This window comes from Lissotriton helveticus, chromosome 2_1, assembly GCF_964261635.1.
Source record: "Lissotriton helveticus chromosome 2_1, aLisHel1.1, whole genome shotgun sequence".
NCBI lineage: Eukaryota > Metazoa > Chordata > Amphibia > Caudata > Salamandridae > Lissotriton > Lissotriton helveticus.
The window spans coordinates 20668140-20693617 of record NC_136059.1 but is presented as its reverse complement, the minus strand read 5'-3'; the positions used below and the strand labels follow the sequence as shown (position 1 = coordinate 20693617).

General features: G+C 48.4%; 1 protein-coding gene across 2 annotated transcripts in view; it reads right to left on the bottom strand.

Annotated features, from left to right (window-relative positions):
* The window catches only part of LOC144817669 (myosin-IIIb-like), a 446642-nt gene that overhangs the window by 276791 nt on the left and 144373 nt on the right, over positions 1-25478 (bottom strand). The window lies entirely within an intron of this gene.

Sequence of the window (25478 nt, the reverse complement as noted above, 5' to 3'; positions counted from 1 at the left end):
CACAGGTGTGTTACAGGCTCCAACAGAAACACGCACAGGTGTGTTACAGGATCCTTCAGAAACAAGCCAGGTGTGCTACAGGGTCCATCAGAAACAAGCACAGGTGTGTTACAAGGTCCTCAGAAACAAGCACAGGTGTGTTACAGGGTCCTTCAGAAACAAGCACAGGTGTGTTACAGAATCCTTCAGAAACAAGCACAGGTGTGTTACAGGATCCTTCAGAAACAAGCACAGGTGTGTTACAGGATCCTTCAGAAACAAGCACAGGTGTGTTACAGGGTCCAACAGAAACTAGCACAGGTGTGTTAGGGGTCCTTCAAAAACAAGCACAGGTGTGTTACAAGGTCCTCAGAAACAAGCACAGGTGTGTTACAGGGTCCTTCAGAAACAAGCACAGGTGTGTTACAGGATCCTTCAGAAACAAGCACAGGTGTGTTACAGGATCCTTCAGAAACAAGCACAGGTGTGTTACAGGATCCTTCAGAAACAAGCACAGGTGTGTTACAGGGTCCAACAGAAACTAGCACAGGTGTGTTAGGGGTCCTTCAAAAACAAGCACAGGTGTGTTACAGGGTCCCTCAGAAACAAGCACAGGTGTGTTACAGGCTCCAACAGAAACACGCACAGGTGTGTTACAGGATCCTTCAGAAACAAGCACAGGTGTGTTACAGGGTCCAACAGAAACTAGCACAGGTGTGTTAGGGGTCCTTCAAAAACAAGCACAGGTGTGTTACAAGGTCCTCAGAAACAAGCACAGGTGTGTTACAGGGTCCTAGAGAAACAAGCACAGGTGTGTTACAGAATCCTTCAGAAACAAGCACAGGTGTGTTACAGGATCCTTCAGAAACAAGCACAGGTGTGTTACAGGATCCTTCAGAAACAAGCACAGGTGTGTTACAGGGTCCAACAGAAACAAGCACAGGTGTGTTAGGGGTCCTTCAAAAACAAGCACAGGTGTGTTACAGGGTCCCTCAGAAACAAGCACAGGTGTGTTACAGTCTCCAACAGAAACACGCACAGGTGTGTTACAGGATCCTTCAGAAACAAGCCAGGTGTGCTACAGGGTCCATCAGAAACAAGCACAGGTGTGTTACAGGGTCCCTCGGAAACAAGCACAGGTGTGTTACAGGGTCCCTCGGAAACAAGCACAGGTGTGTTACAGGGTCCCTCAGAAACAAGCACAGGTGTGTTACAGGGTCCCACGGAAACAAGCACAGGTGTGTTACAGGGTCCCTCGGAAACAAGCACAGGTGTGTTACAGGGTCCCACAGAAACAAGCACAGGTGTGTTACAGGGTCCCTCGGAAACAAGCACAGGTGTGTTACAGGGTCCCTAAGAAACAAGCACAGGTTTGTTACAGGGTCCCTAAGAAACAAGCACAGGTGTGTTACAGGGTCCCTAAGAAACAAGCACAGGTGTGTTACAGGGTCCCTCAGCTACGAGCACAGGGGTCCCTCTGGTACGAGCACAGGTGTGTTACAGGATCCTTCAGAAACAAGCACAGTAGTGTTACAGGGTCCTTCAGAAACAAGCACAGGTGTGTTACAGGGTCCCTCAGATACGAGCACAGGTGTGTTACAGGATCCATCAGAAACTAGCACAGATGTGTTACAGGGTCCTTCAGAAACAAGCACAGGTGTGTTACAGGGCCCTTTAGAAACAAGCACAGGTGTGTTACAGGGTCCTTTAGAAACAAGCACAGGTGTGTTACAGGATTCTTCAGAAACAAGCACAGGTGTGTTACAGGGTCCCTCAGAAACAAGTACAGGTGTGTTACAGGGTCCAACAGAAACAAGCACAGGTCTGTTACGGGTCCTTCAAAAACAAGCACAGGTGTGTTACAGGGTCCCTCAGAAACAAGCAAAGTGTGTTACAGGCTCCTTCAGAAACAAGCACAGGTGTGTTACAGGATTCTTCAGAAACAAGCACAGGTGTGTTACAGGGTCCAACAGAAACAAGCACAGGTGTGTTACAGGGTCCAACAGAAACAAGCACAGGTGTGTTACAGGGTCCAACAGAAACAAGCACAGGTGTGTTACAGGGTCCAACAGAAACAAGCACAGGTTTGTTACAGGGTCCTTCGGAAACAAGCACAGGTGTATTACAGGGTCCCTCAGAAACAAGCACAGTTGTGCTACAGGGTCCATCAGAAACAAGCACAGGTGTGTCACGGGTCCTTCAAAAACAAGCACAAGTGTGTTACAGGGCCCAACAGAAACAAGCACAGGTGTGTCACAGGTCCTTCAAAAACAAGCACAGGTGTGTTACAGGGTCCCTCAGAAACAAGCACAGGTGTGTTACAGGGTCCCTCGAAAACAAGCACATGTGTGTTACAGGATCCCTCAGATACGAGCACAGGTGTGTTACAGGATCCTTCAGAAACAAGCACAGGTGTGTTACAGGATCCTTCAGAAACAAGCACAGGTGTGTTACAGGGTCCTTCAGAAACAAGCACAAGTGCGTTACAGGGTCCTTCAGAAACAAGCACAAGTGTGTTACAGGGTCCTTCAGAAACAAGCACAAGTGTGTTACAGGGTCCTTCAGAAACAAGCACAGGTGTGTTACAGGACCCTTCAGGAACGAGCACAGGTGTGTTATAGGACCCTTCAGAAACAAGCACAGGTGTGTTACAGGATCCTTCAGAAACAAGCACAGGTGTGCTACAGGGTCCAACAGAAACAAGCACAGGTGTGTTACAGGCTCCAACAGAAACACGCACAGGTGTGTTACAGGATCCTTCAGAAACAAGCACAGGTGTGTTACAGGGTCCATCAGAAACAAACACGTGTGCTACAGGGTCCATCAGAAACAAGCACAGGTGTGTCACGGGTCCTTTAAAAACAAACACAGGTGTGTTACAGGGTTCCCCAGAAACAAGCACAGGTGTGTTACAGGGTCCTTCATAAACAAGCACAGGTGTGTTACAGGGTCCCTCGGAAACAAGCATAGGTGTGTTACAGGGTCCCTCGGAAACAAACACAGGTGTGTTACAGGGTCCCTAAGAAACAAGCACAGGTGTGTTACAGGGTCCCTAAGAAACAAGCACAGGTGTGTTACAGGGTCCCTAAGAAACAAGCACAGGTGTGTTACAGGGTCCCTAAGAAACAAGCACAGGTGTGTTACAGGGTCCCTAAGAAACAAGCACAAGTGTGTTACAGGGTCCTTTAGAAACAAGCACAAGTGTGTTACAGGGTCCTTCAGAAACAAGCACAAGTGTGTTACAGGGTCCTTCAGAAACAAGCACAGGTGTGTTAATGGACCCTTCAGAAACAAGCACAGGTGTGTTACAGGATCCTTCAGAAACAAGCACAGGTGTGTTACAGGGTCCTTCAAAAACAAGCACAGGTGTGTCACAGGTCCTTCAAAAACAAGCACAGGTGTGTTACAGGGCCCCTCAGAAACAAGCACAGGTGTGTTACAGGGTCCCTCGGAAACAAGCACAGGTGTGTTACAGGGTCCCTCAGAAACAAGCACAGGTGTGTCACGGGTCCTTTAAAAACAAGCACAGGTGTGTCACGGGTCCTTTAAAAACAAACAGGTGTGTTACAGGGTTCCTCAGAAACAAGCACAGGTGTGTTACAGGGTCCTTTATAAACAAGCACAGGTGTGTTACAGGGTCCCTCGGAAACAAGCACAGGTGTGTTACAGGGTCCCTCGGAAACAAGCACAGGTGTGTTACAGGGTCCCTCGGAAACAAGCACAGGTGTGTTACAGGGTCCCTCGGAAACAAGCACAGGTGTGTTACAGGGTCCCTAAGAAACAAGCACAGGTGTGTTACAGGGCCCAACAGAAACAAGCACCGGTGTGTTACAGGGCCCAACAGAAACAAGCACCGGTGTGTTACAGGGCCCAACAGAAACCAGCACAGGTGTGTTACAGGGTCCATCAGAAACAAGCACAGGTGTGTCACAGGTCCTTCAAAAACAAGTACAGGTGTGTTACAGGGTCCCTCAGAAACAAGCACAGGTGTGTTACAGGGTCCCTCGGAAAGAAGCACAGGTGTGTTACAGTTACAGGGTCCTTCAAAAACAAGTACAGGTGTGTTACAGGGCCCCTCAGAAACAAGCACAGGTGTGTTACAGGGCCCCTCAGAAACAAGCACAGGTGTGTTACACGGTCCTTCATAAACAAACGTGTGCTAGAGGGTCCCTCAGAAACAAGCACAGGTGTGTTACAGGGTCCCTAAGAAACAAGCACAGGTGTTTTATAGGGTCCCTCAGAAACAAGCACAGGTGTGTTACGGGGTCCTTCTGAAACAAGCACAGGTGTGTTACAGGGTCCATCAGAAACAAGCACAAGTGTTTTACAGGGTCCCTGGGAAACAAGCAGAGGTGTGATACAGGGTCCCTAAGAAACAAGCACAGGTGTGTAACAGGGTCCCTCAGAAACAAGCACAGGTGTGTTACAGGGTTCCTCAGAAACAAGCACAGTTGTGTTACAGGGTCCCACAGAAACAAGCACAGGTGTGTTACAGGATCCTTCAGATCCATGCAAAAGTGCGTTACAGGGTCCCTGGGAAACAAGCACAGGTGTGATACAGGGTCAGGCAGAAACAAGCACAGTTGTGTTACAGGGTCCTTCGGAAGCAAGCACAGGTGTGTTACAGGGTCCTTCAGAAACAAGCACAGGTGTTTCCCGGGTATTTCAGAAACAAGCACAGGTGTGTTACAGGGTCCCTCAGCGAAAAAAGCACAGGTGTGTTACAGGGGCCCCCAGAAACAAGCCCAGGTGTGTTACAGGGTCCCTCAAAAGCAAGCCAAGGTGTGTTATAGGGTCCCTCAGAAACAAGCACAGGTGTGTTACAGGGTCCATCAGAAACAAGCACAGGTGTGTCCCCGGTCTTTCAGAAACAAGTACAGGTGTGTTACAGGGGCCCTCAGAAACCAGCACAGGTGTGTTATAGGGTCCCTCAGAAACAAGCACAGGTGTGTTGAGGGGTCTTTCAGAAACAAGCACAGGTGTGTCCCGGGTCTTTCAGAAACAAGCACAGGTGTGTCCCGGGTCTTTCAGAAACAAGCACAGGTGTGTCCCGGGTCTTTCAGAAACAAGCACAGGTGTGTTACAGGGTCCCTCAGAAACAAGCACAGGTGTGTTACAGGGTCCATAAGAAACAAGCACAGGTGTGTTACAGGGTCCCTAAGAAACAAGCACAGGTGTGTTACATGGTCCCTCAGAAACAAGCACAGGTGTGTTACAGGGCCCAACAGAAACAAGCACAGGTGTGTCACGGGTCCTTCAAAAACAAGCACAGGTGTGTTACAGGGCCCAACAGAAACAAGCACAGGTGTGTTACAGGGTACTTCAGAAACAAACGTGTGCTACAGGGTCCATCAGAAACAAGCACAGGTGTGTAACAGGGTCCCTCAGAAACAAGCACAGGTGTGTTACAGGGTCCATCAGAAACAAGCACAAGTGTTTTACAGGGTCCCTGGGAAACAAGCAGAGGTGTGATACAGGGTCCCTAAGAAACAAGCACAGGTGTGTCACAGGGTCCCTCGGAAAGAAGCACAGGTGTGTTACAGTTACAGGGTCCTTCAAAAACAAGTACAGGTGTGTTACAGGGCCCCTCAGAAACAAGCACAGGTGTGTTACAGGGCCCCTCAGAAACAAGCACAGGTGTGTTACACGGTCCTTCATAAACAAACGTGTGCTAGAGGGTCCCTCAGAAACAAGCTCAGGTGTGTTACAGGGTCCCTAAGAAACAAGCACAGGTGTTTTATAGGGTCCCTCAGAAACAAGCACAGGTGTGTTACGGGGTCCTTCTGAAACAAGCACAGGTGTGTTACAGGGTCCATCAGAAACAAGCACAAGTGTTTTACAGGGTCCCTGGGAAACAAGCAGAGGTGTGATACAGGGTCCCTAAGAAACAAGCACAGGTGTGTAACAGGGTCCCTCAGAAACAAGCACAGGTGTGTTACAGGGTTCCTCAGAAACAAGCACAGTTGTGTTACAGGGTCCCTCAGAAACAAGCACAGGTGTGTTACAGGATCCTTCAGATCCATGCAAAAGTGCGTTACAGGGTCCCTGGGAAACAAGCACAGGTGTGATACAGGGTCAGGCAGAAACAAGCACAGTTGTGTTACAGGGTCCTTCGGAAGCAAGCACAGGTGTGTTACAGGGTCCTTCAGAAACAAGCACAGGTGTTTCCCGGGTATTTCAGAAACAAGCACAGGTGTGTTACAGGGTCCCTCAGCGAAACAAGCACAGGTGTGTTACAGGGGCCCTCAGAAACAAGCCCAGGTGTGTTACAGGGTCCCTCAAAAGCAAGCCAAGGTGTGTTATAGGGTCCCTCAGAAACAAGCACAGGTGTGTTACAGGGTCCATCAGAAACAAGCACAGGTGTGTCCCCGGTCTTTCAGAAACAAGTACAGGTGTGTTACAGGGGCCCTCAGAAACCAGCACAGGTGTGTTATAGGGTCCCTCAGAAACAAGCACAGGTGTGTTACGGGGTCTTTCAGAAACAAGCACAGGTGTGTCCCGGGTCTTTCAGAAACAAGCACAGGTGTGTCCCGGGTCTTTCAGAAACAAGCACAGGTGTGTCCCGGGTCTTTCAGAAACAAGCACAGGTGTGTTACAGGGTCCCTCAGAAACAAGCACAGGTGTGTTACAGGGTCCATAAGAAACAAGCACAGGTGTTACAGGGTCCCTAAGAAACAAGCACAGGTGTGTTACATGGTCCCTCAGAAACAAGCACAGGTGTGTTACAGGGCCCAACAGAAACAAGCACAGGTGTGTCACGGGTCCTTCAAAAACAAGCACAGGTGTGTTACAGGGCCCAACAGAAACAAGCACAGGTGTGTTACAGGGTACTTCAGAAACAAACGTGTGCTACAGGGTCCATCAGAAACAAGCACAGGTGTGTAACAGGGTCCCTCAGAAACAAGCACAGGTGTGTTACAGGGTCCCTCAGAAACAAGCACAGGTGTGTTACAGGGTCCCTCAGAACCAAGCACAGGTGTGTTACAGGGTCCCTCAGAAACAAGCACAGGTGTGTCCCGGGTCTTTCAGAAACAAGCACACGTGTTTTACAGGGTCCCTGGGAAACAAGCACGTGTGATACAGGGTCAGTCAGAAACAATACAGGTGTGATACAGGGTCAGTCAGAAACAAGCACAGGTGTGTTACAGGGTCCCTCAGAAACGAGCACAGGTGTGTTACAGGGTCCCTCAGAAACAAGTACAGGTGTGTTACAGGGTCCCTCAGAAACAAGCACAGGTGTGTTACAGGGTCCTTCAGAAACCAGCACAGGTGTGTTACAGGGTCCTTCAGAAACCAGCACAGGTGTGTTACAGGGTCCTTCAGAAACAAGCACAAGTGTGTTACAGGGACCCTCAGAAACAATCACAGGCTTGTGACAGGGTCCCTCAGAAACAAGCACATGTGTGTTACAGGGTCCCTCAGAAACAAGCACAGGTGTGTTACAGGGTCCCTCAGAAGCAAGCACAGGTGTGTCAAAGGGTCATTCAGAAACAAGCACAAGTGTGTCAGAGGGTCCTTCGGAAACAAGCACAGGTGTGTTACAGGATCCTTCAGAAACAAGCACAGATGTGTTACAGGGTCCCTCAGCGAAACAAGCACAGGTGTGTTACAGGGGCCCTCAGAAACCAGCCCAGGTGTGTTACAGGGTCCCTCAAAAGCAAGCCACGGTGTGTTATAGGGTCCCTCAGAAACAAGCAAAGGTGTGTTACAGGGTCCCTCAGAAACAAGCACAGGTGTGTCCCCGGTCTTTCAGAAACAAGTACAGGTGTGTTACAGGGTCCTTCAGAAACAAGCACAGGTGTGTTAAAAGGTCCCTCAGAAACAATCACAGGTGTGTTACAGGGTCCCTCAGAAACAAGCACAGGTGTGATACGGGGTCAGGCAGAAACAAGCACAGGTGTGATACAGGATCCCTCAGAAACAAGCACAGGTGTGTTATAGGGTCCCTCAGAAACAAGCACAGGTGTGTTACGGGGTCCTTCAGAAACAAGCCGAGGTGTGTTACAGGATCCTTCAGAAACCAGCACAGGTGTGTTACAGGATCCTTCAGAAACAAGCACAGGTGTGTTACAGGATCCTTCAGAAACAAGCACAGGTGTGTTACAGGGTCCCTCAGCGAAACAAGCACAGGTGTGTTACAGGGGCCCTCAGAAACAAGCCCAGGTGTGTTACAGGGTCCCTCGAAAGCAAGCCAGGGTGTGTTACAGGGTCCCTCAGAAACAAGCACAGGTGTGTTACAGGGTCCCTCAGAAACAAGCACAGGTGTGTCCCCGGTCTTTCAGAAACAAGTACAGGTGTGTTACAGGGGCCCTCAGAAACCAGCACAGGTGTGTTATAGGGTCCCTCAGAAACAAGCACAGGTGTGTTACAGGGTCCCTCAGAAACAAGCACAGGTGTGTTACGGGGTCCTTCAGAAACAAGCACAGGTTTGTCCCGGGTCTTTCAGAAACAAGCACAGGTGTGTCCCGGGTCTTTCAGAAACAAGCACAGGTGTGTGCCGGGTCTTTCAGAAAGAAGCACAGGCGTGTTACAGGGTCCCAAAGAAACAAGCACAGGTGTGTTACAGGGTCCCAAAGAAACAAGCACAGGTGTGTTACAGGATCCATCAGAAACAAGCACAGGTGTGTCACGGGTCCTTCAAAAACAAGCACAGGTGTGTTACAGGGCCCAACAGAAACAAGCACAGGTGTGTTACAGGGCCCAACAGAAACAAACATGTGTGCTACAGGGTCCATCAGAAACAAGCACAGGTGTGTTACAGGGTCCCTCAGAAACAAGCACAGGTGTGTTACAGGGTCCCTCAGAAACAAGCACAGGTGTGTTACAGGGTCCCTCAGAAACAAGCACAGGTGTGTTACAGGGTCCCTCAGAAACAAGCACAGGTGTGTTACAGGGTCCCTCAGAAACAAGCACAGGTGTGTTACAGGGTCCCTCAGAAACAAGCACAGGTGTGTTACAGGGTCCCTCAGAAACAAGCACAGGTGTGTTACAGGGTCCCTTAGAAACAAGCACGCGTGTTTTACAGGGTCCCTGGGAAACAAGCACAGGTGTGATACAGGGTCAGTCAGAAACAAGCACAGGTGTGATACAGGGTCAGTCAGAAACAAGCACAGGGGTGTTACAGGGTCCTTCAGAAACCAGCACAGGTGTGATACAGGGTCCTTCAGAAACAAGCACAGGTGTGTTACAGGGTCCCTCAGAAACAAGCACAGGTGTGTCCCCGGTCTTTCAGAAACAAGTACAGGTGTGTTACAGGGGCCCTCAGAAACAAGCACAGGTGTGTTACGGGGTCTTTCAGAAACAAGCACAGGTGTGTCCCGGGTCTTTCATAAACAAGCACAGGTGTGTCCCGGGTCTTTCAGAAACAAGCACAGGTGTGTCCCGGGTCTTTCAGAAACAAGCACAGGTGTGTCCCGGGTCTTTCAGAAACAAGCACAGGTGTGTCCCGGGTCTTTCAGAAACAAGCACAGGTGTGTCCCGGGTCTTTCAGAAACAAGCACTGGTTTGTTACAGGGTCCCTCAGAAACAAGCACAGGTGTGTTACAGGGTCCCTAAGAAACAAGCACAGGTGTGTTAGAGGGTCCCTAATAAACAAGCACAGGTGTGTTACAGGGTCCCTCAGAAACAAGCACAGGTGTGCTACAGGGTCCATCAGAAACAAGCACAGGTGTGTCACGGGTCCTTCAAAAACAAGCTCAGGTGTGTTACAGGGCCCAACAGAAACAAGCACAGGTGTGTTACAGGGTACTTCAGAAACAAACGTGTGCTACAGGGTCCATCAGAAACAAGCACAGGTGTGTAACAGGGTCCCTCAGAAACAAGCACAGGTGTGTTACAGGGTCCCTCAGAAACAAGCACAGGTGTGTTACAGGGTCCCTCAGAAACAAGCACAGGTGCGTTACAGGGTCCTTCAGAAACAAGCACAAGTGTGTTACAGGGACCCTCAGAAACAATCACAGGCTTGTTAAAGGGTCCCTCAGAAACAAGCACATGTGTGTTACAGGGTCCCTCAGAAACAAGCACAGGCGTGTTACAGGGTCCCTCAGAAACAAGCACAGGCGTGTTACAGGGTCCCTCAGAAACAAGCACATGTGTGTTACAGGGTCCCTCAGAAACAAGCACAGGTGTGTTACAGGGTCCCTCAGAAACAAGCACAGGTGTGTTACAGGGTCCTTCAGAAACAAGCACAGGTGTGTTACAGGGTCCCTCAGAAACAAGCACAGGTGTGTTACAGGGTCCCTCAGAAACAAGCACAGGTGTGTTACAGGGTCCTTCAGAAACAAGCACAAGTGTGTTACAGGGTCCTTCAGAAACAATCACAGGCTTGTTAAAGGGTCCCTCAGAAACAAGCACATGTGTGTTACAGGGTCCCTCAGAAACAAGCACAGGCGTGTTACAGGGTCCCTCAGAAGCAAGCACAGGTGTGTCAGAGGGTCATTCAGAAACAAGCACAAGTGTGTCAGAGGGTCCTTCGGAAACAAGCACAGGTGTGTTACAGGATCATTCAGAAACAAGCACAGATGTGTTACAGGGTCCCTCAGAAACAAGCACAGGTGTGATACAGGGTCAGGCAGAAACAAGCACAGGTATGATACAGGATCCCTCAGAAACAAGCACAGGTGTGTTAAAAGGTCCCTCAGAAACAATCGCAGGTGTGTTACAGGGTCCCTCAGAAACAAGCACAGGTGTGATACAGGGTCCCTCAGAAACAAGCACAGGTGTGATACAGGGTCAGGCAGAAACAAGCACAGGTGTGATATAGGATCCCTCAGAAACAAGCACAGGTATGTTATAGGGTCCCTCAGAAACAAGCACGGGTGTGTTACGGGGTCCTTCAGAAACAAGCCGATGTGTGTTACAGGATCCTTCAGAAACAAGCACAGGTGTGTTACAGGATCCTTCAGAAACAAGCACAGGTGTGTTACAGGGGCCCTCAGAAACAAGCCCAGGTGTGTTACAGGGTCCCTCAAAAGCAAGCCAGGGTGTGTTATAGGGTCCCTCAGAAACAAGCACAGGTGTGTTACAGGGTCCATCAGAAACAAGCACAGGTGTATCACGGTTCCTTCAGAAACAAGCACAGGTGTGTTACAGGGTCCCTCAGAAACAAGCACAGGTGTGTCCCCGGTCTTTCAGAAACAAGCACAGGTGTGTTACAGGATCCTTCAGAAACAAGCACAGGTGTGTTACAGGGTCCCTCAGCGAAACAAGCACAGGTGTGTTACAGGGGCCCTCAGAAACAAGCCCAGGTGTGTTACAGGGTCCCTCAAAAGCAAGCCAGGGTGTGTTATAGGGTCCCTCAGAAACAAGCACAGGTGTGTTACAGGGTCCATCAGAAACAAGCACAGGTGTATCACGGTTCCTTCAGAAACAAGCACAGGTGTGTTACAGGGTCCCTCAGAAACAAGCACAGGTGTGTTATAGGGTCCCTCAGAAACAAGCACAGGTGTGTTACAGGGTCCATCAGAAACAAGCACAGGTGTATCACGGTTCCTTCAGAAACAAGCACAGGTGTGTCCCGGGTCTTTCAGAAACAAGCACAGGTGTGTCCCGGGTCTTTCAGAAACAAGCACAGGTGTGTCCCGGGTCTTTCAGAAACAAGCACAGGTGTGTCCCGGGTCTTTCAGAAACAAGCACAGGTGTGTCCCGGGTCTTTCAGAAAGAAGCACAGGCGTGTTACAGGGTCCCTCAGAAACAAGCACAGGTGTGTTACAGGGTCCCTAAGAAACAAGCACAGGTGTGTTACAGGGTCCTTCAGAAACAAGCACAGGTGTGTTACAGGGTCCATCAGAAACAAGCACAGGTAAGTCACGGGTCCTTCAAAAACAAGCACAGGTGTGTTACAGGGCCCAACAGAAACAAGCACAGGTGTGTTACAGGGCCCAACAGAAACAAACATGTGTGCTACAGGGTCCATCAGAAACAAGCACAGGTGTGTTACAGGGTCCCTCAGAAACAAGCACAGGTGTGTTACAGGGTCCCTCAGAAACAAGCACAGGTGTGTTACAGGGTCCCTCAGAAACAAGCACAGGTGTGTGACAGGGTCCCTCAGAAACAAGCACAGGTGTGCTACAGGGTCCCTCAGAAACAGGCACAGGTGTGTCCCAGGTCTTTCAGAAACAAGCACAGGTGTGTTACAGGGTCCCTAAGAAACAAGCACACGTGTGATACTGGGTCAGTCAGAAACAAGTACAGGTGTGATACAGGGTCAGTCAGAAACAAGCACAGGGGTGTTACAGGGTCCTTCAGAAACCAGCACAGGTGTGATACAGGGTCCTTCAGAAACAAGCACAAGTGTGTTACAGGGCCCCTCAGGAACAATCACAGGTTTGTTACAGGGTCCCTAAGAAACAAGCACATGTGTGTTACAGGGTCCCTCAGAAACGAGCACAGGTGTGTTACAGGGTCCCTCAGAAACGAGCACAGGTGTGTTACAGGGTCCCTCAGAAACGAGCACAGGTGTGTTACAGGGTCCCTCAGAAACGAGCACAGGTGTGTTACAGGGTCCCTCAGAAGCAAGCACAGGTGTGTCAGAGGGTCCTTCAGAAACAAGCACAGATTTGTTACAGGGTCACTCAGAAACAAGCACAGGTGTTTTACAGGGTCCTTCAGAAACAAGCACAGGTGTGTTACAGGGTCCCTCAGAAACAAGCACAGGTGCGTTACAGGGTCCTTCAGAAACAAGCACAAGTGTGTTACAGGGACCCTCAGAAACAATCACAGGCTTGTTAAAGGGTCCCTCAGAAACAAGCACATGTGTGTTACAGGGTCCCTCAGAAACAAGCACAGGCGTGTTACAGGGTCCCTCAGAAACAAGCACAGGCGTGTTACAGGGTCCCTCAGAAACAAGCACATGTGTGTTACAGGGTCCCTCAGAAACAAGCACAGGTGTGTTACAGGGTCCCTCAGAAACAAGCACAGGTGTGTTACAGGGTCCTTCAGAAACAAGCACAGGTGTGTTACAGGGTCCCTCAGAAACAAGCACAGGTGTGTTACAGGGTCCCTCAGAAACAAGCACAGGTGTGTTACAGGGTCCTTCAGAAACAAGCACAAGTGTGTTACAGGGTCCTTCAGAAACAATCACAGGCTTGTTAAAGGGTCCCTCAGAAACAAGCACATGTGTGTTACAGGGTCCCTCAGAAACAAGCACAGGCGTGTTACAGGGTCCCTCAGAAGCAAGCACAGGTGTGTCAGAGGGTCATTCAGAAACAAGCACAGGTGTGTTACAGGATCCTTCAGAAACAAGCACAGATGTGTTACAGGGTCCCTCAGCGAAAAAAGCACAGGTGTGTTACAGGGGCCCTCAGAAACAAGCCCAGGTGTGTTACAGGGTCCCTCAAAAGCAAGCCAAGGTGTGTTATAGGGTCCCTCAAAAACAAGCACAGGTGTGTTACAGGGTCCCTCAGAAACAAGCACAGGTGTGATACAGGGTCAGGCAGAAACAAGCACAGGTATGATACAGGATCCCTCAGAAACAAGCACAGGTGTGTTAAAAGGTCCCTCAGAAACAATCGCAGGTGTGTTACAGGGTCCCTCAGAAACAAGCACGGGTGTGTTACGGGGTCCTTCAGAAACAAGCCGATGTGTGTTACAGGATCCTTCAGAAACAAGCACAGGTGTGTTACAGGATCCTTCAGAAACAAGCACAGGTGTGTTACAGGGGCCCTCAGAAACAAGCCCAGGTGTGTTACAGGGTCCCTCAAAAGCAAGCCAGGGTGTGTTATAGGGTCCCTCAGAAACAAGCACAGGTGTGTTACAGGGTCCATCAGAAACAAGCACAGGTGTATCACGGTTCCTTCAGAAACAAGCACAGGTGTGTTACAGGTTCCCTCAGAAACAAGCACAGGTGTGTCCCCGGTATTTCAGAAACAAGCACAGGTGTGTTACAGGATCCTTCAGAAACAAGCACAGGTGTGTTACAGGGTCCCTCAGCGAAACAAGCACAGGTGTGTTACAGGGGCCCTCAGAAACAAGCCCAGGTGTGTTACAGGGTCCCTCAAAAGCAAGCCAGGGTGTGTTATAGGGTCCCTCAGAAACAAGCACAGGTGTGTTACAGGGTCCATCAGAAACAAGCACAGGTGTATCACGGTTCCTTCAGAAACAAGCACAGGTGTGTTACAGGGTCCCTCAGAAACAAGCACAGGTGTGTTATAGGGTCCCTCAGAAACAAGCACAGGTGTGTTACAGGGTCCATCAGAAACAAGCACAGGTGTATCACGGTTCCTTCAGAAACAAGCACAGGTGTGTCCCGGGTCTTTCAGAAACAAGCACAGGTGTGTCCCGGGTCTTTCAGAAACAAGCACAGGTGTGTCCCGGGTCTTTCAGAAACAAGCACAGGTGTGTCCCGGGTCTTTCAGAAAGAAGCACAGGCGTGTTACAGGGTCCCTAAGAAACAAGCACAGGTGTGTTACAGGGTCCTTCAGAAACAAGCACAGGTGTGTTACAGGGTCCATCAGAAACAAGCACAGGTAAGTCACGGGTCCTTCAAAAACAAGCACAGGTGTGTTACAGGGTCCCTCAGAAACAAGCACAGGTGTGTTACAGGGTCCCTCAGAAACAAGCACAGGTGTGTGACAGGGTCCCTCAGAAACAAGCACAGGTGTGCTACAGGGTCCCTCAGAAACAGGCACAGGTGTGTCCCAGGTCTTTCAGAAACAAGCACAGGTGTGTTACAGGGTCCCTAAGAAACAAGCACACGTGTGATACAGGGTCAGTCAGAAACAAGTACAGGTGTGATACAGGGTCAGTCAGAAACAAGCACAGGGGTGTTACAGGGTCCTTCAGAAACCAGCACAGGTGTGATACAGGGTCCCTCAGAAACGAGCACAGGTGTGTTACAGGGTCCCTCAGAAGCAAGCACAGGTGTGTCAGAGGGTCCTTCAGAAACAAGCACAGATTTGTTACAGGGTCACTCAGAAACAAGCACAGTTGTGTTACAGGGTCCTTCAGATACATGCACAAGTGTGTTACAGGGTCCCTGGGAAACAAGCACAGGTGTGATACAGGGTCAGGCAGAAACAAGCACAGGTGTGTTACAGGGTCCCTGGGAAACAAGCACAGGTGTGATACAGGGTCCTTCAGAAACAAGCACAGTTGTGTTACAGGGTCCTTCAGAAACAAGCACAGTTGTGTTACAGGGTCCTTCAGAAACAAGCACAGGTGTGTTACAGGGTCCTTCAGAAACAAGCGCAGGTGTGTTACAGGGTCCTTCAGAAACAAACACAGGTGTGTTACAGGGTCCTTCAGAAACAAGCACAGGTGTGTTAAAGGGTCCCTCAGAAACAAGCACAAGTGTGTTAAAGGGTCCCTCAGAAACAAGCACAAGTGTGTTACAGGGTCCCTCAGAAACAAGCACAGGTGTGTTACAGGGTCCCTCAGAAACAAGCACAGGTGTGATACAGGGTCAGGCAGAAACAAGCACAGTGGTGATACAGGATCCCTCAGAAACAAGCACAGGTGTGTTATAGGGTCCCTCAGAAACAAGCACAGGTGTTATAGGGTCCCTCAGAAACAAGCACATGTGTGTTACAGGGTCCCTCAGAAACAAGCACAGGTGTGTTACAGGGTCCCTCAGAAACAAGCACAGGTGTGTTACAGGGTCCTTCAGAAACAAGCACAGGTGTGTTACAGGGTCCCTCAGAAACAAGCACAGGTGTGTTACAGGGTCCCTCAGAAACAAGCACAGGTGTGTTACAGGGTCCTTCAGAAACAAGCACAAGTGTGTTACAGGGTCCTTCAGAAACAATCACAGGCTTGTTAAAGGGTCCCTCAGAAACAAGCACATGTGTGTTACAGGGTCCCTCAGAAACAAGCACAGGCGTGTTACAGGGTCCCTCAGAAGCAAGCACAGGTGTGTCAGAGGGTCATTCAGAAACAAGCACAGGTGTGTTACAGGATCCTTCAGAAACAAGCACAGATGTGTTACAGGGTCCCTCAGCGAAAAAAGCACAGGTGTGTTACAGGGGCCCTCAGAAACAAGCCCAGGTGTGTTACAGGGTCCCTCAAAAGCAAGCCAAGGTGTGTTATAGGGTCCCTCAAAAACAAGCACAGGTGTGTTACAGGGTCCCTCAAAAACAAGCACAGGTGTGATACAGGGTCAGGCAGAAACAAGCACAGGTGTGATACAGGATCCCTCAGAAACAAGCACAGGTGTGATACAGGGTCCCTCAGAAACAAGCACAGGTGTGATACAGGGTCAGGCAGAAACAAGCACAGGTGTGATACAGGATCCCTCAGAAACAAGCACAGGTGTGTTATAGGGTCCCTCAGAAACAAGCACGGGTGTGTTACGGGGTCCTTCAGAAACAAGCCGATGTGTGTTACAGGATCCTTCAGAAACAAGCACAGGTGTGTTACAGGATCCTTCAGAAACAAGCACAGGTGTGTTACAGGGGCCCTCAGAAACAAGCACAGGTGTGTTACAGGGGCCCTCAGAAACAAGCCCAGGTGTGTTACAGGGTCCCTCAAAAGCAAGCCAGGGTGTGTTATAGGGTCCCTCAGAAACAAGCACAGGTGTGTTACAGGGTCCATCAGAAACAAGCACAGGTGTATCACGGTTCCTTCAGAAACAAGCACAGGTGTGTTACAGGGTCCCTCAGAAACAAGCACAGGTGTGTCCCCGGTCTTTCAGAAACAAGCACAGGTGTGTTACAGGATCCAAATAACAACAATGGGAGAGGTAGGGAGAGTCAAGAAGGCTTCTCTCAATCCCCGGTTCAATGTAAATAAACAAAAAGAGAGAGGCCAGATCAATCTCAAAAATGCCACTAGATTGGAGCGAGATAAATAAGGATCACACACTCACTTAGGGTGAAAAGGAAAGCCCTCACACACCGACCTAGTCAGTGTCATGCTTCATCATCGGGCCCCACCAAAGAGGCCGAGTGCCTCTTTGGTGTGCTACAACGCCAGAAAGACTGCGGAGCTGGTTGTGTGAAGGAGGACGTGTTGTGAGGGTGAGTTAAATTAAAAGTGTCTAAACGAGTATCAAAAAAATTTTTTTATTAAATGATCCCTAAGACACGATTTAACAGGTATTATGTGTCTGAATTTAATTGCCAAGGATTAGGAATGGTAAAATTCAGATAAATACAGTAGATAAATTCGTCAGTCAACATGTTTCTGCCATTTTGGAGGCTTAAATTTGCCAAGGCATTCTTCAGGACTATACCCCGGCGGTATGGACTCTCTAATCGTCCACCCTGGCCAAGGGACGTGAAAGTGAAAAAAAGAGGGTAGGTGAAAAAAGTGCATAAAAAGGGAGAGCAAATGCTCAATCCCAAAAAAACTCCAAATTCGGGAGCGTTTCTGCACCTGTAAAGTGAAAGTACACATACAAACACAAACACAAACACACAATAATTAATACATGCCCTTGCGTTTGGTTGTCGTGCTCCTTATGATGTGGCAAAATTCGAGTGCCCAAAGTAGCATATAGGTTTAACACCATCCGCATAACCCTGAAGGGATGATATCGGTAACTCTGGGACGTGGGGTGATAAAGGTGTTTTAAAATACACTTGATTGGGAAGAAAATGAGTTAAAAACACACTCTATGTACTCCTTCTGAAGGGATCAATTGACCAAAAGGTCGGTGACCCCCTAGTTTGGTAATAACATACATATATCTCACTTTAAAATTAGGCGCTACTTGCACCATGGGTCTCGGGAGGGGGGTTGGAGCGAAATTGGCACATCCTATAAATGAAAAAGAAGTATTAGCCATTCGGTCCCGAAATACGGGCAGTACTTAGCTCAGTATCCAAACCGATCAGCGTTCAGGAACACTCACGCCCTCGTTGCTCACAGCCCGCTTAGACACCTAGGATCTCCCTCGTGACCGGACCCCGTCGATGGAGAGCGGGGCCGGTGAGTGAGTATAAGAGCAAGGGCGCAGGGCGTTGTGTTCTTCCTGGTGGGCGTGCCCGGCCAGGAAGAGGCCAGAAGCGCGCCCGCCCCCCATCGCAAGGAGGCCTGACACGCACCGGTCCCGGGCAGGGCGTCGCGTCCTTCCTGGTGGGCGTGTCAGGCGAAAGAGAGGCCAGGAACGCGCCCGCCCTCCACCTGCATAGGAGGCTTGACACGCACCGGCACGGGTCGGTGGGGTGAAAATCAATTACACCGCGTTAGATGGGCAGTACTCAGTTGAATACCGGCGCTAAATGCCAGCAAACTATAAACAATGCTGCATTTAGCCAATGTAAAAGAGATTGGGGAAGAGGGCGACTAATGAGGTCAGTAGATAGCGCCCTAGTTGTGCACTACAGTACCAGTAAAATTAGTGTGATAAGATACTATGCATATCAAAGGCACATGGCAAGAACATTCCCATTATGGGGAGGAGGAGAGGAGAGAGACACATATAGCAAAAAAACAGCAAATGGCACAGAACAGGCAATTGGATTAGAATTGTCCTTGTCAAGAAAAAATGCAGAAAATGCAGGGTGATGGATCAGGTTATCCTATTGATACTCAGGATAATACAGTGTTCCATGGGATATCATCGTTAAGGCCGGTGGTATTAGTCCCCAAGCGGTACACCCAGCGTTGTTCTTTTTCAAAGAGTCTGCTTGTGATATTGGTGGTCCCTTGGAGTGCTTCAATTACAGTCCACCTCATATCATTGGGTGTGTGATTACTGTCTAGGAAATGGCGGCTCAGCTTGGTGGTTAGTTTTTTACACCTTATGTTGCTTCGGTGTTCGCATATACGTTGTTTCACCCTGCGGGTAGTCATGCCAATGTAACGAAGCTGGCAAGTGCAGGTGATCATATACACGACATTCGTTGTGTTACAGTTAGTGTGTTCTCTCTGTACCCAGACCTTCCCTGGTTCTAATGCTAAGGTTTTAGTCGCTTCTGTCAAGTGGCAGACCGCGCAGTCCGAACAAGGGTAGTGCCCAATAATTTTTGGTAGGCCCCACGCTGCAGTTATAGATGGCGCATTGATGTTGAGTTTCTCTTTTGGCCTGGTGTGGACTAATGCATCTTTTAAGCTTCGACCTTTTTTGAAAGAAAAAAGTGGTTTATCCCAGTTTTCTTTACAGGATGTGATGATATTCCAATGTTTGTTAATTGTCTTTTTCATCACATTGGACAGACTATTGTAAGTTGTTACACACGTCAGTGGGATTGAGTCCGGGTTCTTATCTTTTTCAGCCAAGAGTACCTCTCTAGGTTGGTTTCTAGCTCTTTTTAAGCCCTTATTCAAAATTGGAGCTGGATAACCCCTGTCTTTCAATTTCTCTGTGAGAATGGTTGACTGTTCCTTGAAATCAGAAAGGGCACTACAGTTTCTTCTGAGTCTTAAATATTGCCCATAAGGCAGATTCTCTTTGAGAGGGCGAGGATGAAAACTTCTAAAGTCAAGAAGATTGTTTTTGGCTGTGGGCTTATGGTGGGTCTTGGTCGTGAGCCCAGTACCAACCGCGGAGATGACCACATCAAGGAAGACAATGTCTGTTTTGCTAGTGTTGTATGTGAATCTCAGGTTGTGATCTAGCGTGTTGATCCAGATCAAGAATGTATCCAGTTCCCCATCACTCCCTGTCCAGAGAAGCAGAATGTCATCAATATAACGCTTCCAAAGAAGCATGTGAGTTAACGCTGCAGTGGGCGGTAATATGAATTTGGCCTCAAAATCCGCAACGTATAATCCTGCCACGCTGGGAGCAAAGACACTACCCATCGAGGTCCCTGAGCATTGAAGGTACAGCCTGTCTTTGAACGAGAAAAAATTCTCTTTGAGGGCTATGGTGGCACATTCAATGATGAAGGTTTTTGGTGTCTGATAGTTCCATTCAATGGAATCTAGAGATTTCCTCAGGACATTGATGGTATCGTCCTGTGGAATACTCGTGTAGAGGCTTTCTACATCGAGGGTCACTAGGGTAACTGAATTCTCAGTGAACGTTATTTCTGATAAAAGTTGTAAGAGGCTCTTGGTGTCTTTGAGGTACGAGGGAGTGGATTGTACTAGAGGTTTCAAAAAATAGTCACAAAATTGTGACACGGGCTCCAGAAGTGAACCGATCCCTGACACGATAGGGCGTCCTGGTGGCGGCAATCGATTCTTGTGCATCTTGGGCAGGGTGTAAAAGTATGGAATCACCTTGCTTGGATTGTTTAGGAAGTCTGCTTCGTTTTTGGACAGATGTTCGCATTCCTCAGCATGGCGGACCAGGTTTGTAATCCTTTCGGTGAGATCTGCTGTCGGATCGATAGTAAGTGGGGTGTAGTTTCTGGTGTCCCCCAGCAGGTCATTACAGGTTTTTTCGTAGTCACTGGTATTCTGGATAACTATCCCTCCGCCCTTGTCTGCCGGCTTTATAGTTATAGAGGTATCGTTCTGTAGCGTCCGTAGCGCTTGATGTTCGGCTGAGCTAAAGTTACCAAAGGTCTTCGGAGTTTGATGTATCTCCAGATCCTTGGATACGGCCTGCTCAAAGGCGGTGATAGCCGCCGGGACAGTATGGTTAGGAGGGGTGAAAGTGGAACTTAGTCTAAGTCCCGTATCTCCTTTCCTGGCAGCCTCATTTGGGTCTGTCTTACCTTCAAAAAATGCCTTGAGTTTTAATTTTCGAAAAAAGCTCGCAAGTTCACAATGTAATTTAAATTTGTCCGGCCTAGCCAACGGGACAAAACCTAAGCCCTTCTCCAGTACTTGGATTTCAGTGGTTGTAAGGGACCTATCCGATAAGTTCGTCACCAAGCTCAAATCCCGCTCGTTCCTGGCTGTTGGTTGCTGCGGGTGTGATTCGCTACTGGATCCTCCTCTTCCCAGGTCACTCTGTTGTTGCCTCTTCTTTTGCCTCTGCCCCTCCAGCCGTTCTCTAAAAAAGGCTGTCGGTATTGGTTCTGGAAATGTGCTGGGGGCATAAAGCCAGGGTTCCATCCCATGAATGGAAATTGTGGCTGTTGGAATGCATACGGGTTTGGACCCATTCCCATTTGGGGGGGGGATACCATTGGCGCTGGTTGTCCTGGTTCCCTTGTCTACCCCTGTTATTCCTATTGCCGCGGTTACCTCTTCTCTTAGTCTGTTTGAATGAGTTATTGCTAGACCCACTGCTATTTGAAGAGTCATCATCCGTATAATCGGATTTACTCTCATTTCGTGCTTGAGGGGTAAAGGTAGCCGCAGAATAAGGGTACACTTTCTCAAAGTCAAACTTCTTCTGATCTTTTTGAAGTTTGGTGACTTTAGATTGCATGAGGTTGTCTTTGTATTCAGTTAAGTCTTTGTTAATTTCATCCAGCCGTTTTTTATACCCTGTGATTGTTGCTTTAAAGTGAGACTCAGTTTCCCTGATCTCTACCATTAAAGCTTCAGAGAGTCTCAGGGCTGTCTTTATTATCAGGACCAACCAGTCACGCGTGCAGTGCCACGCGATCATTGCCCAGTCCTTTCTAAAGGCTGCATCGTTTAGAAAGATACGGGGGGCATTCGTAACCAGCAGGCCTTTAGGTGCAGAGTTTGAGACCAGGTACTGTTTGAGAATGGTGCCATGAAGTATTGTACGTATGTGCTCTCTTTTCTTTTCAGTAAGGTTTTCCCACTCTGTAGTGTTTGCTATTGCTTGTGATATATGTGGATCTGCAAAAACTGTAGGATCCGTCATCAGGGCCTCTATTTCAGATTCAGAGAATGTAAGGCCAAAGTTCGCCATGGTGAGATGGTAAAAAGGGGGGGAAGTGAGAGTGTGTGGCTAAAACAAACAATAGTAGATTGCTAAATTGTTTGGAATAAAACAAAGCTCTCACAGCTGTGCGCTGCTATGATACAAATAACAACAATGGGAGAGGTAGGGAGAGTCAAGAAGGCTTCTCTCAATCCCCGGTTCAATGTAAATAAACAAAAAGAGAGAGGCCAGATCAATCTCAAAAATGCCACTAGATTGGAGCGAGATAAATAAGGATCACACACTCACTTAGGGTGAAAAGGAAAGCCCTCACACACCGACCTAGTCAGTGTCATGCTTCATCATCGGGCCCCACCAAAGAGGCCGAGTGCCTCTTTGGTGTGCTACAACGCCAGAAAGACTGCGGAGCTGGTTGTGTGAAGGAGGACGTGTTGTGAGGGTGAGTTAAATTAAAAGTGTCTAAACGAGTATCAAAAAAAATTTTTTATTAAATGATCCCTAAGACACGATTTAACAGGTATTATGTGTCTGAATTTAATTGCCAAGGATTAGGAATGGTAAAATTCAGATAAATACAGTAGATAAATTCGTCAGTCAACATGTTTCTGCCATTTTGGAGGCTTAAATTTGCCAAGGCATTCTTCAGGACTATACCCCGGCGGTATGGACTCTCTAATCGTCCACCCTGGCCAAGGGACGTGAAAGTGAAAAAAGAGGGTAGGTGAAAAAAGTGCATAAAAAGGGAGAGCAAATGCTCAATCCCAAAAAAACTCCAAATTCGGGAGCGTTTCTGCACCTGTAAAGTGAAAGTACACATACAAACACAAACACAAACACACAATAATTAATACATGCCCTTGCGTTTGGTTGTCGTGCTCCTTATGATGTGGCAAAATTCGAGTGCCCAAAGTAGCATATAGGTTTAACACCATCCGCATAACCCTGAAGGGATGATATCGGTAACTCTGGGACGTGGGGTGATAAAGGTGTTTTAAAATACACTTGATTGGGAAGAAAATGAGTTAAAAACACACTCTATGTACTCCTTCTGAAGGGATCAATTGACCAAAAGGTCGGTGACCCCCTAGTTTGGTAATAACATACATATATCTCACTTTAAAATTAGGCGCTACTTGCACCATGGGTCTCGGGAGGGGGGTTGGAGCGAAATTGGCACATCCTATAAATGAAAAAGAAGTATTAGCCATTCGGTCCCGAAATACGGGCAGTACTTAGCTCAGTATCCAAACCGATCAGCGTTCAGGAACACTCACGCCCTCGTTGCTCACAGCCCGCTTAGACACCTAGGATCTCCCTCGTGACCGGACCCCGTCGATGGAGAGCGGGGCCGGTGAGTGAGTATAAGAGCAAGGGCGCAGGGCGTTGTGTTCTTCCTGGTGGGCGTGCCCGGCCAGGAAGAGGCCAGAAGCGCGCCCGCCCCCCATCGCAAGGAGGCCTGACACGCACCGGTCCCGGGCAGGGCGTCGCGTCCTTCCTGGTGGGCGTGTCAGGCGAAAGAGAGGCCAGGAACGCGCCCGCCCTCCACCTGCATAGGAGGCTTGACACGCACCGGCACGGGTCGGTGGGGTGAAAATCAATTACACCGCGTTAGATGGGCAGTACTCAGTTGAATACCGGCGCTAAATGCCAGCAAACTATAAACAATGCTGCATTTAGCCAATGTAAAAGAGATTGGGGAAGAGGGCGACTAATGAGGTCAGTAGATAGCGCCCTAGTTGTGCACTACAGTACCAGTAAAATTAGTGTGATAAGATACTATGCATATCAAAGGCACATGGCAAGAACATTCCCATTATGGGGAGGAGGAGAGGAGAGAGACACATATAGCAAAAAAACAGCAAATGGCACAGAACAGGCAATTGGATTAGAATTGTCCTTGTCAAGAAAAAATGCAGAAAATGCAGGGTGATGGATCAGGTTATCCTATTGATACTCAGGATAATACAGTGTTCCATGGGATATCATCGTTAAGGCCGGTGGTATTAGTCCCCAAGCGGTACACCCAGCGTTGTTCTTTTTCAAAGAGTCTGCTTGTGATATTGGTGGTCCCTTGGAGTGCTTCAATTACAGTCCACCTCATATCATTGGGTGTGTGATTACTGTCTAGGAAATGGCGGCTCAGCTTGGTGGTTAGTTTTTTACACCTTATGTTGCTTCGGTGTTCGCATATACGTTGTTTCACCCTGCGGGTAGTCATGCCAATGTAACGAAGCTGGCAAGTGCAGGTGATCATATACACGACATTCGTTGTGTTACAGTTAGTGTGTTCTCTCTGTACCCAGACCTTCCCTGGTTCTAATGCTAAGGTTTTAGTCGCTTCTGTCAAGTGGCAGACCGCGCAGTCCGAACAAGGGTAGTGCCCAATAATTTTTGGTAGGCCCCACGCTGCAGTTATAGATGGCGCATTGATGTTGAGTTTCTCTTTTGGCCTGGTGTGGACTAATGCATCTTTTAAGCTTCGACCTTTTTTGAAAGAAAAAAGTGGTTTATCCCAGTTTTCTTTACAGGATGTGATGATATTCCAATGTTTGTTAATTGTCTTTTTCATCACATTGGACAGATTATTGTAAGTTGTTACACACGTCAGTGGGATTGAGTCCGGGTTCTTATCTTTTTCAGCCAAGAGTACCTCTCTAGGTTGGTTTCTAGCTCTTTTTAAGCCCTTATTCAAAATTGGAGCTGGATAACCCCTGTCTTTCAATTTCTCTGAGAATGGTTGACTGTTCCTTGAAATCAGAAAGGGCACTACAGTTTCTTCTGAGTCTTAAATATTGCCCATAAGGCAGATTCTCTTTGAGAGGGCGAGGATGAAAACTTCTAAAGTCAAGAAGATTGTTTTTGGCTGTGGGCTTATGGTGGGTCTTGGTCGTGAGCCCAGTACCAACCGCGGAGATGACCACATCAAGGAAGACAATGTCTGTTTTGCTAGTGTTGTATGTGAATCTCAGGTTGTGATCTAGCGTGTTGATCCAGATCAAGAATGTATCCAGTTCCCCATCACTCCCTGTCCAGAGAAGCAGAATGTCATCAATATAACGCTTCCAAAGAAGCATGTGAGTTAACGCTGCAGTGGGCGGTAATATGAATTTGGCCTCAAAATCCGCAACGTATAATCCTGCCACGCTGGGAGCAAAGACACTACCCATCGAGGTCCCTGAGCATTGAAGGTACAGCCTGTCTTTGAACGAGAAAAAATTCTCTTTGAGGGCTATGGTGGCACATTCAATGATGAAGGTTTTTGGTGTCTGATAGTTCCATTCAATGGAATCTAGAGATTTCCTCAGGACATTGATGGTATCGTCCTGTGGAATACTCGTGTAGAGGCTTTCTACATCGAGGGTCACTAGGGTAACTGAATTCTCAGTGAACGTTATTTCTGATAAAAGTTGTAAGAGGCTCTTGGTGTCTTTGAGGTACGAGGGAGTGGATTGTACTAGAGGTTTCAAAAAATAGTCACAAAATTGTGACACGGGCTCCAGAAGTGAACCGATCCCTGACACGATAGGGCGTCCTGGTGGCGGCAATCGATTCTTGTGCATCTTGGGCAGGGTGTAAAAGTATGGAATCACCTTGCTTGGATTGTTTAGGAAGTCTGCTTCGTTTTTGGACAGATGTTCGCATTCCTCAGCATGGCGGACCAGGTTTGTAATCCTTTCGGTGAGATCTGCTGTCGGATCGATAGTAAGTGGGGTGTAGTTTCTGGTGTCCCCCAGCAGGTCATTACAGGTTTTTTCGTAGTCACTGGTATTCTGGATAACTATCCCTCCGCCCTTGTCTGCCGGCTTTATAGTTATAGAGGTATCGTTCTGTAGCGTCCGTAGCGCTTGATGTTCGGCTGAGC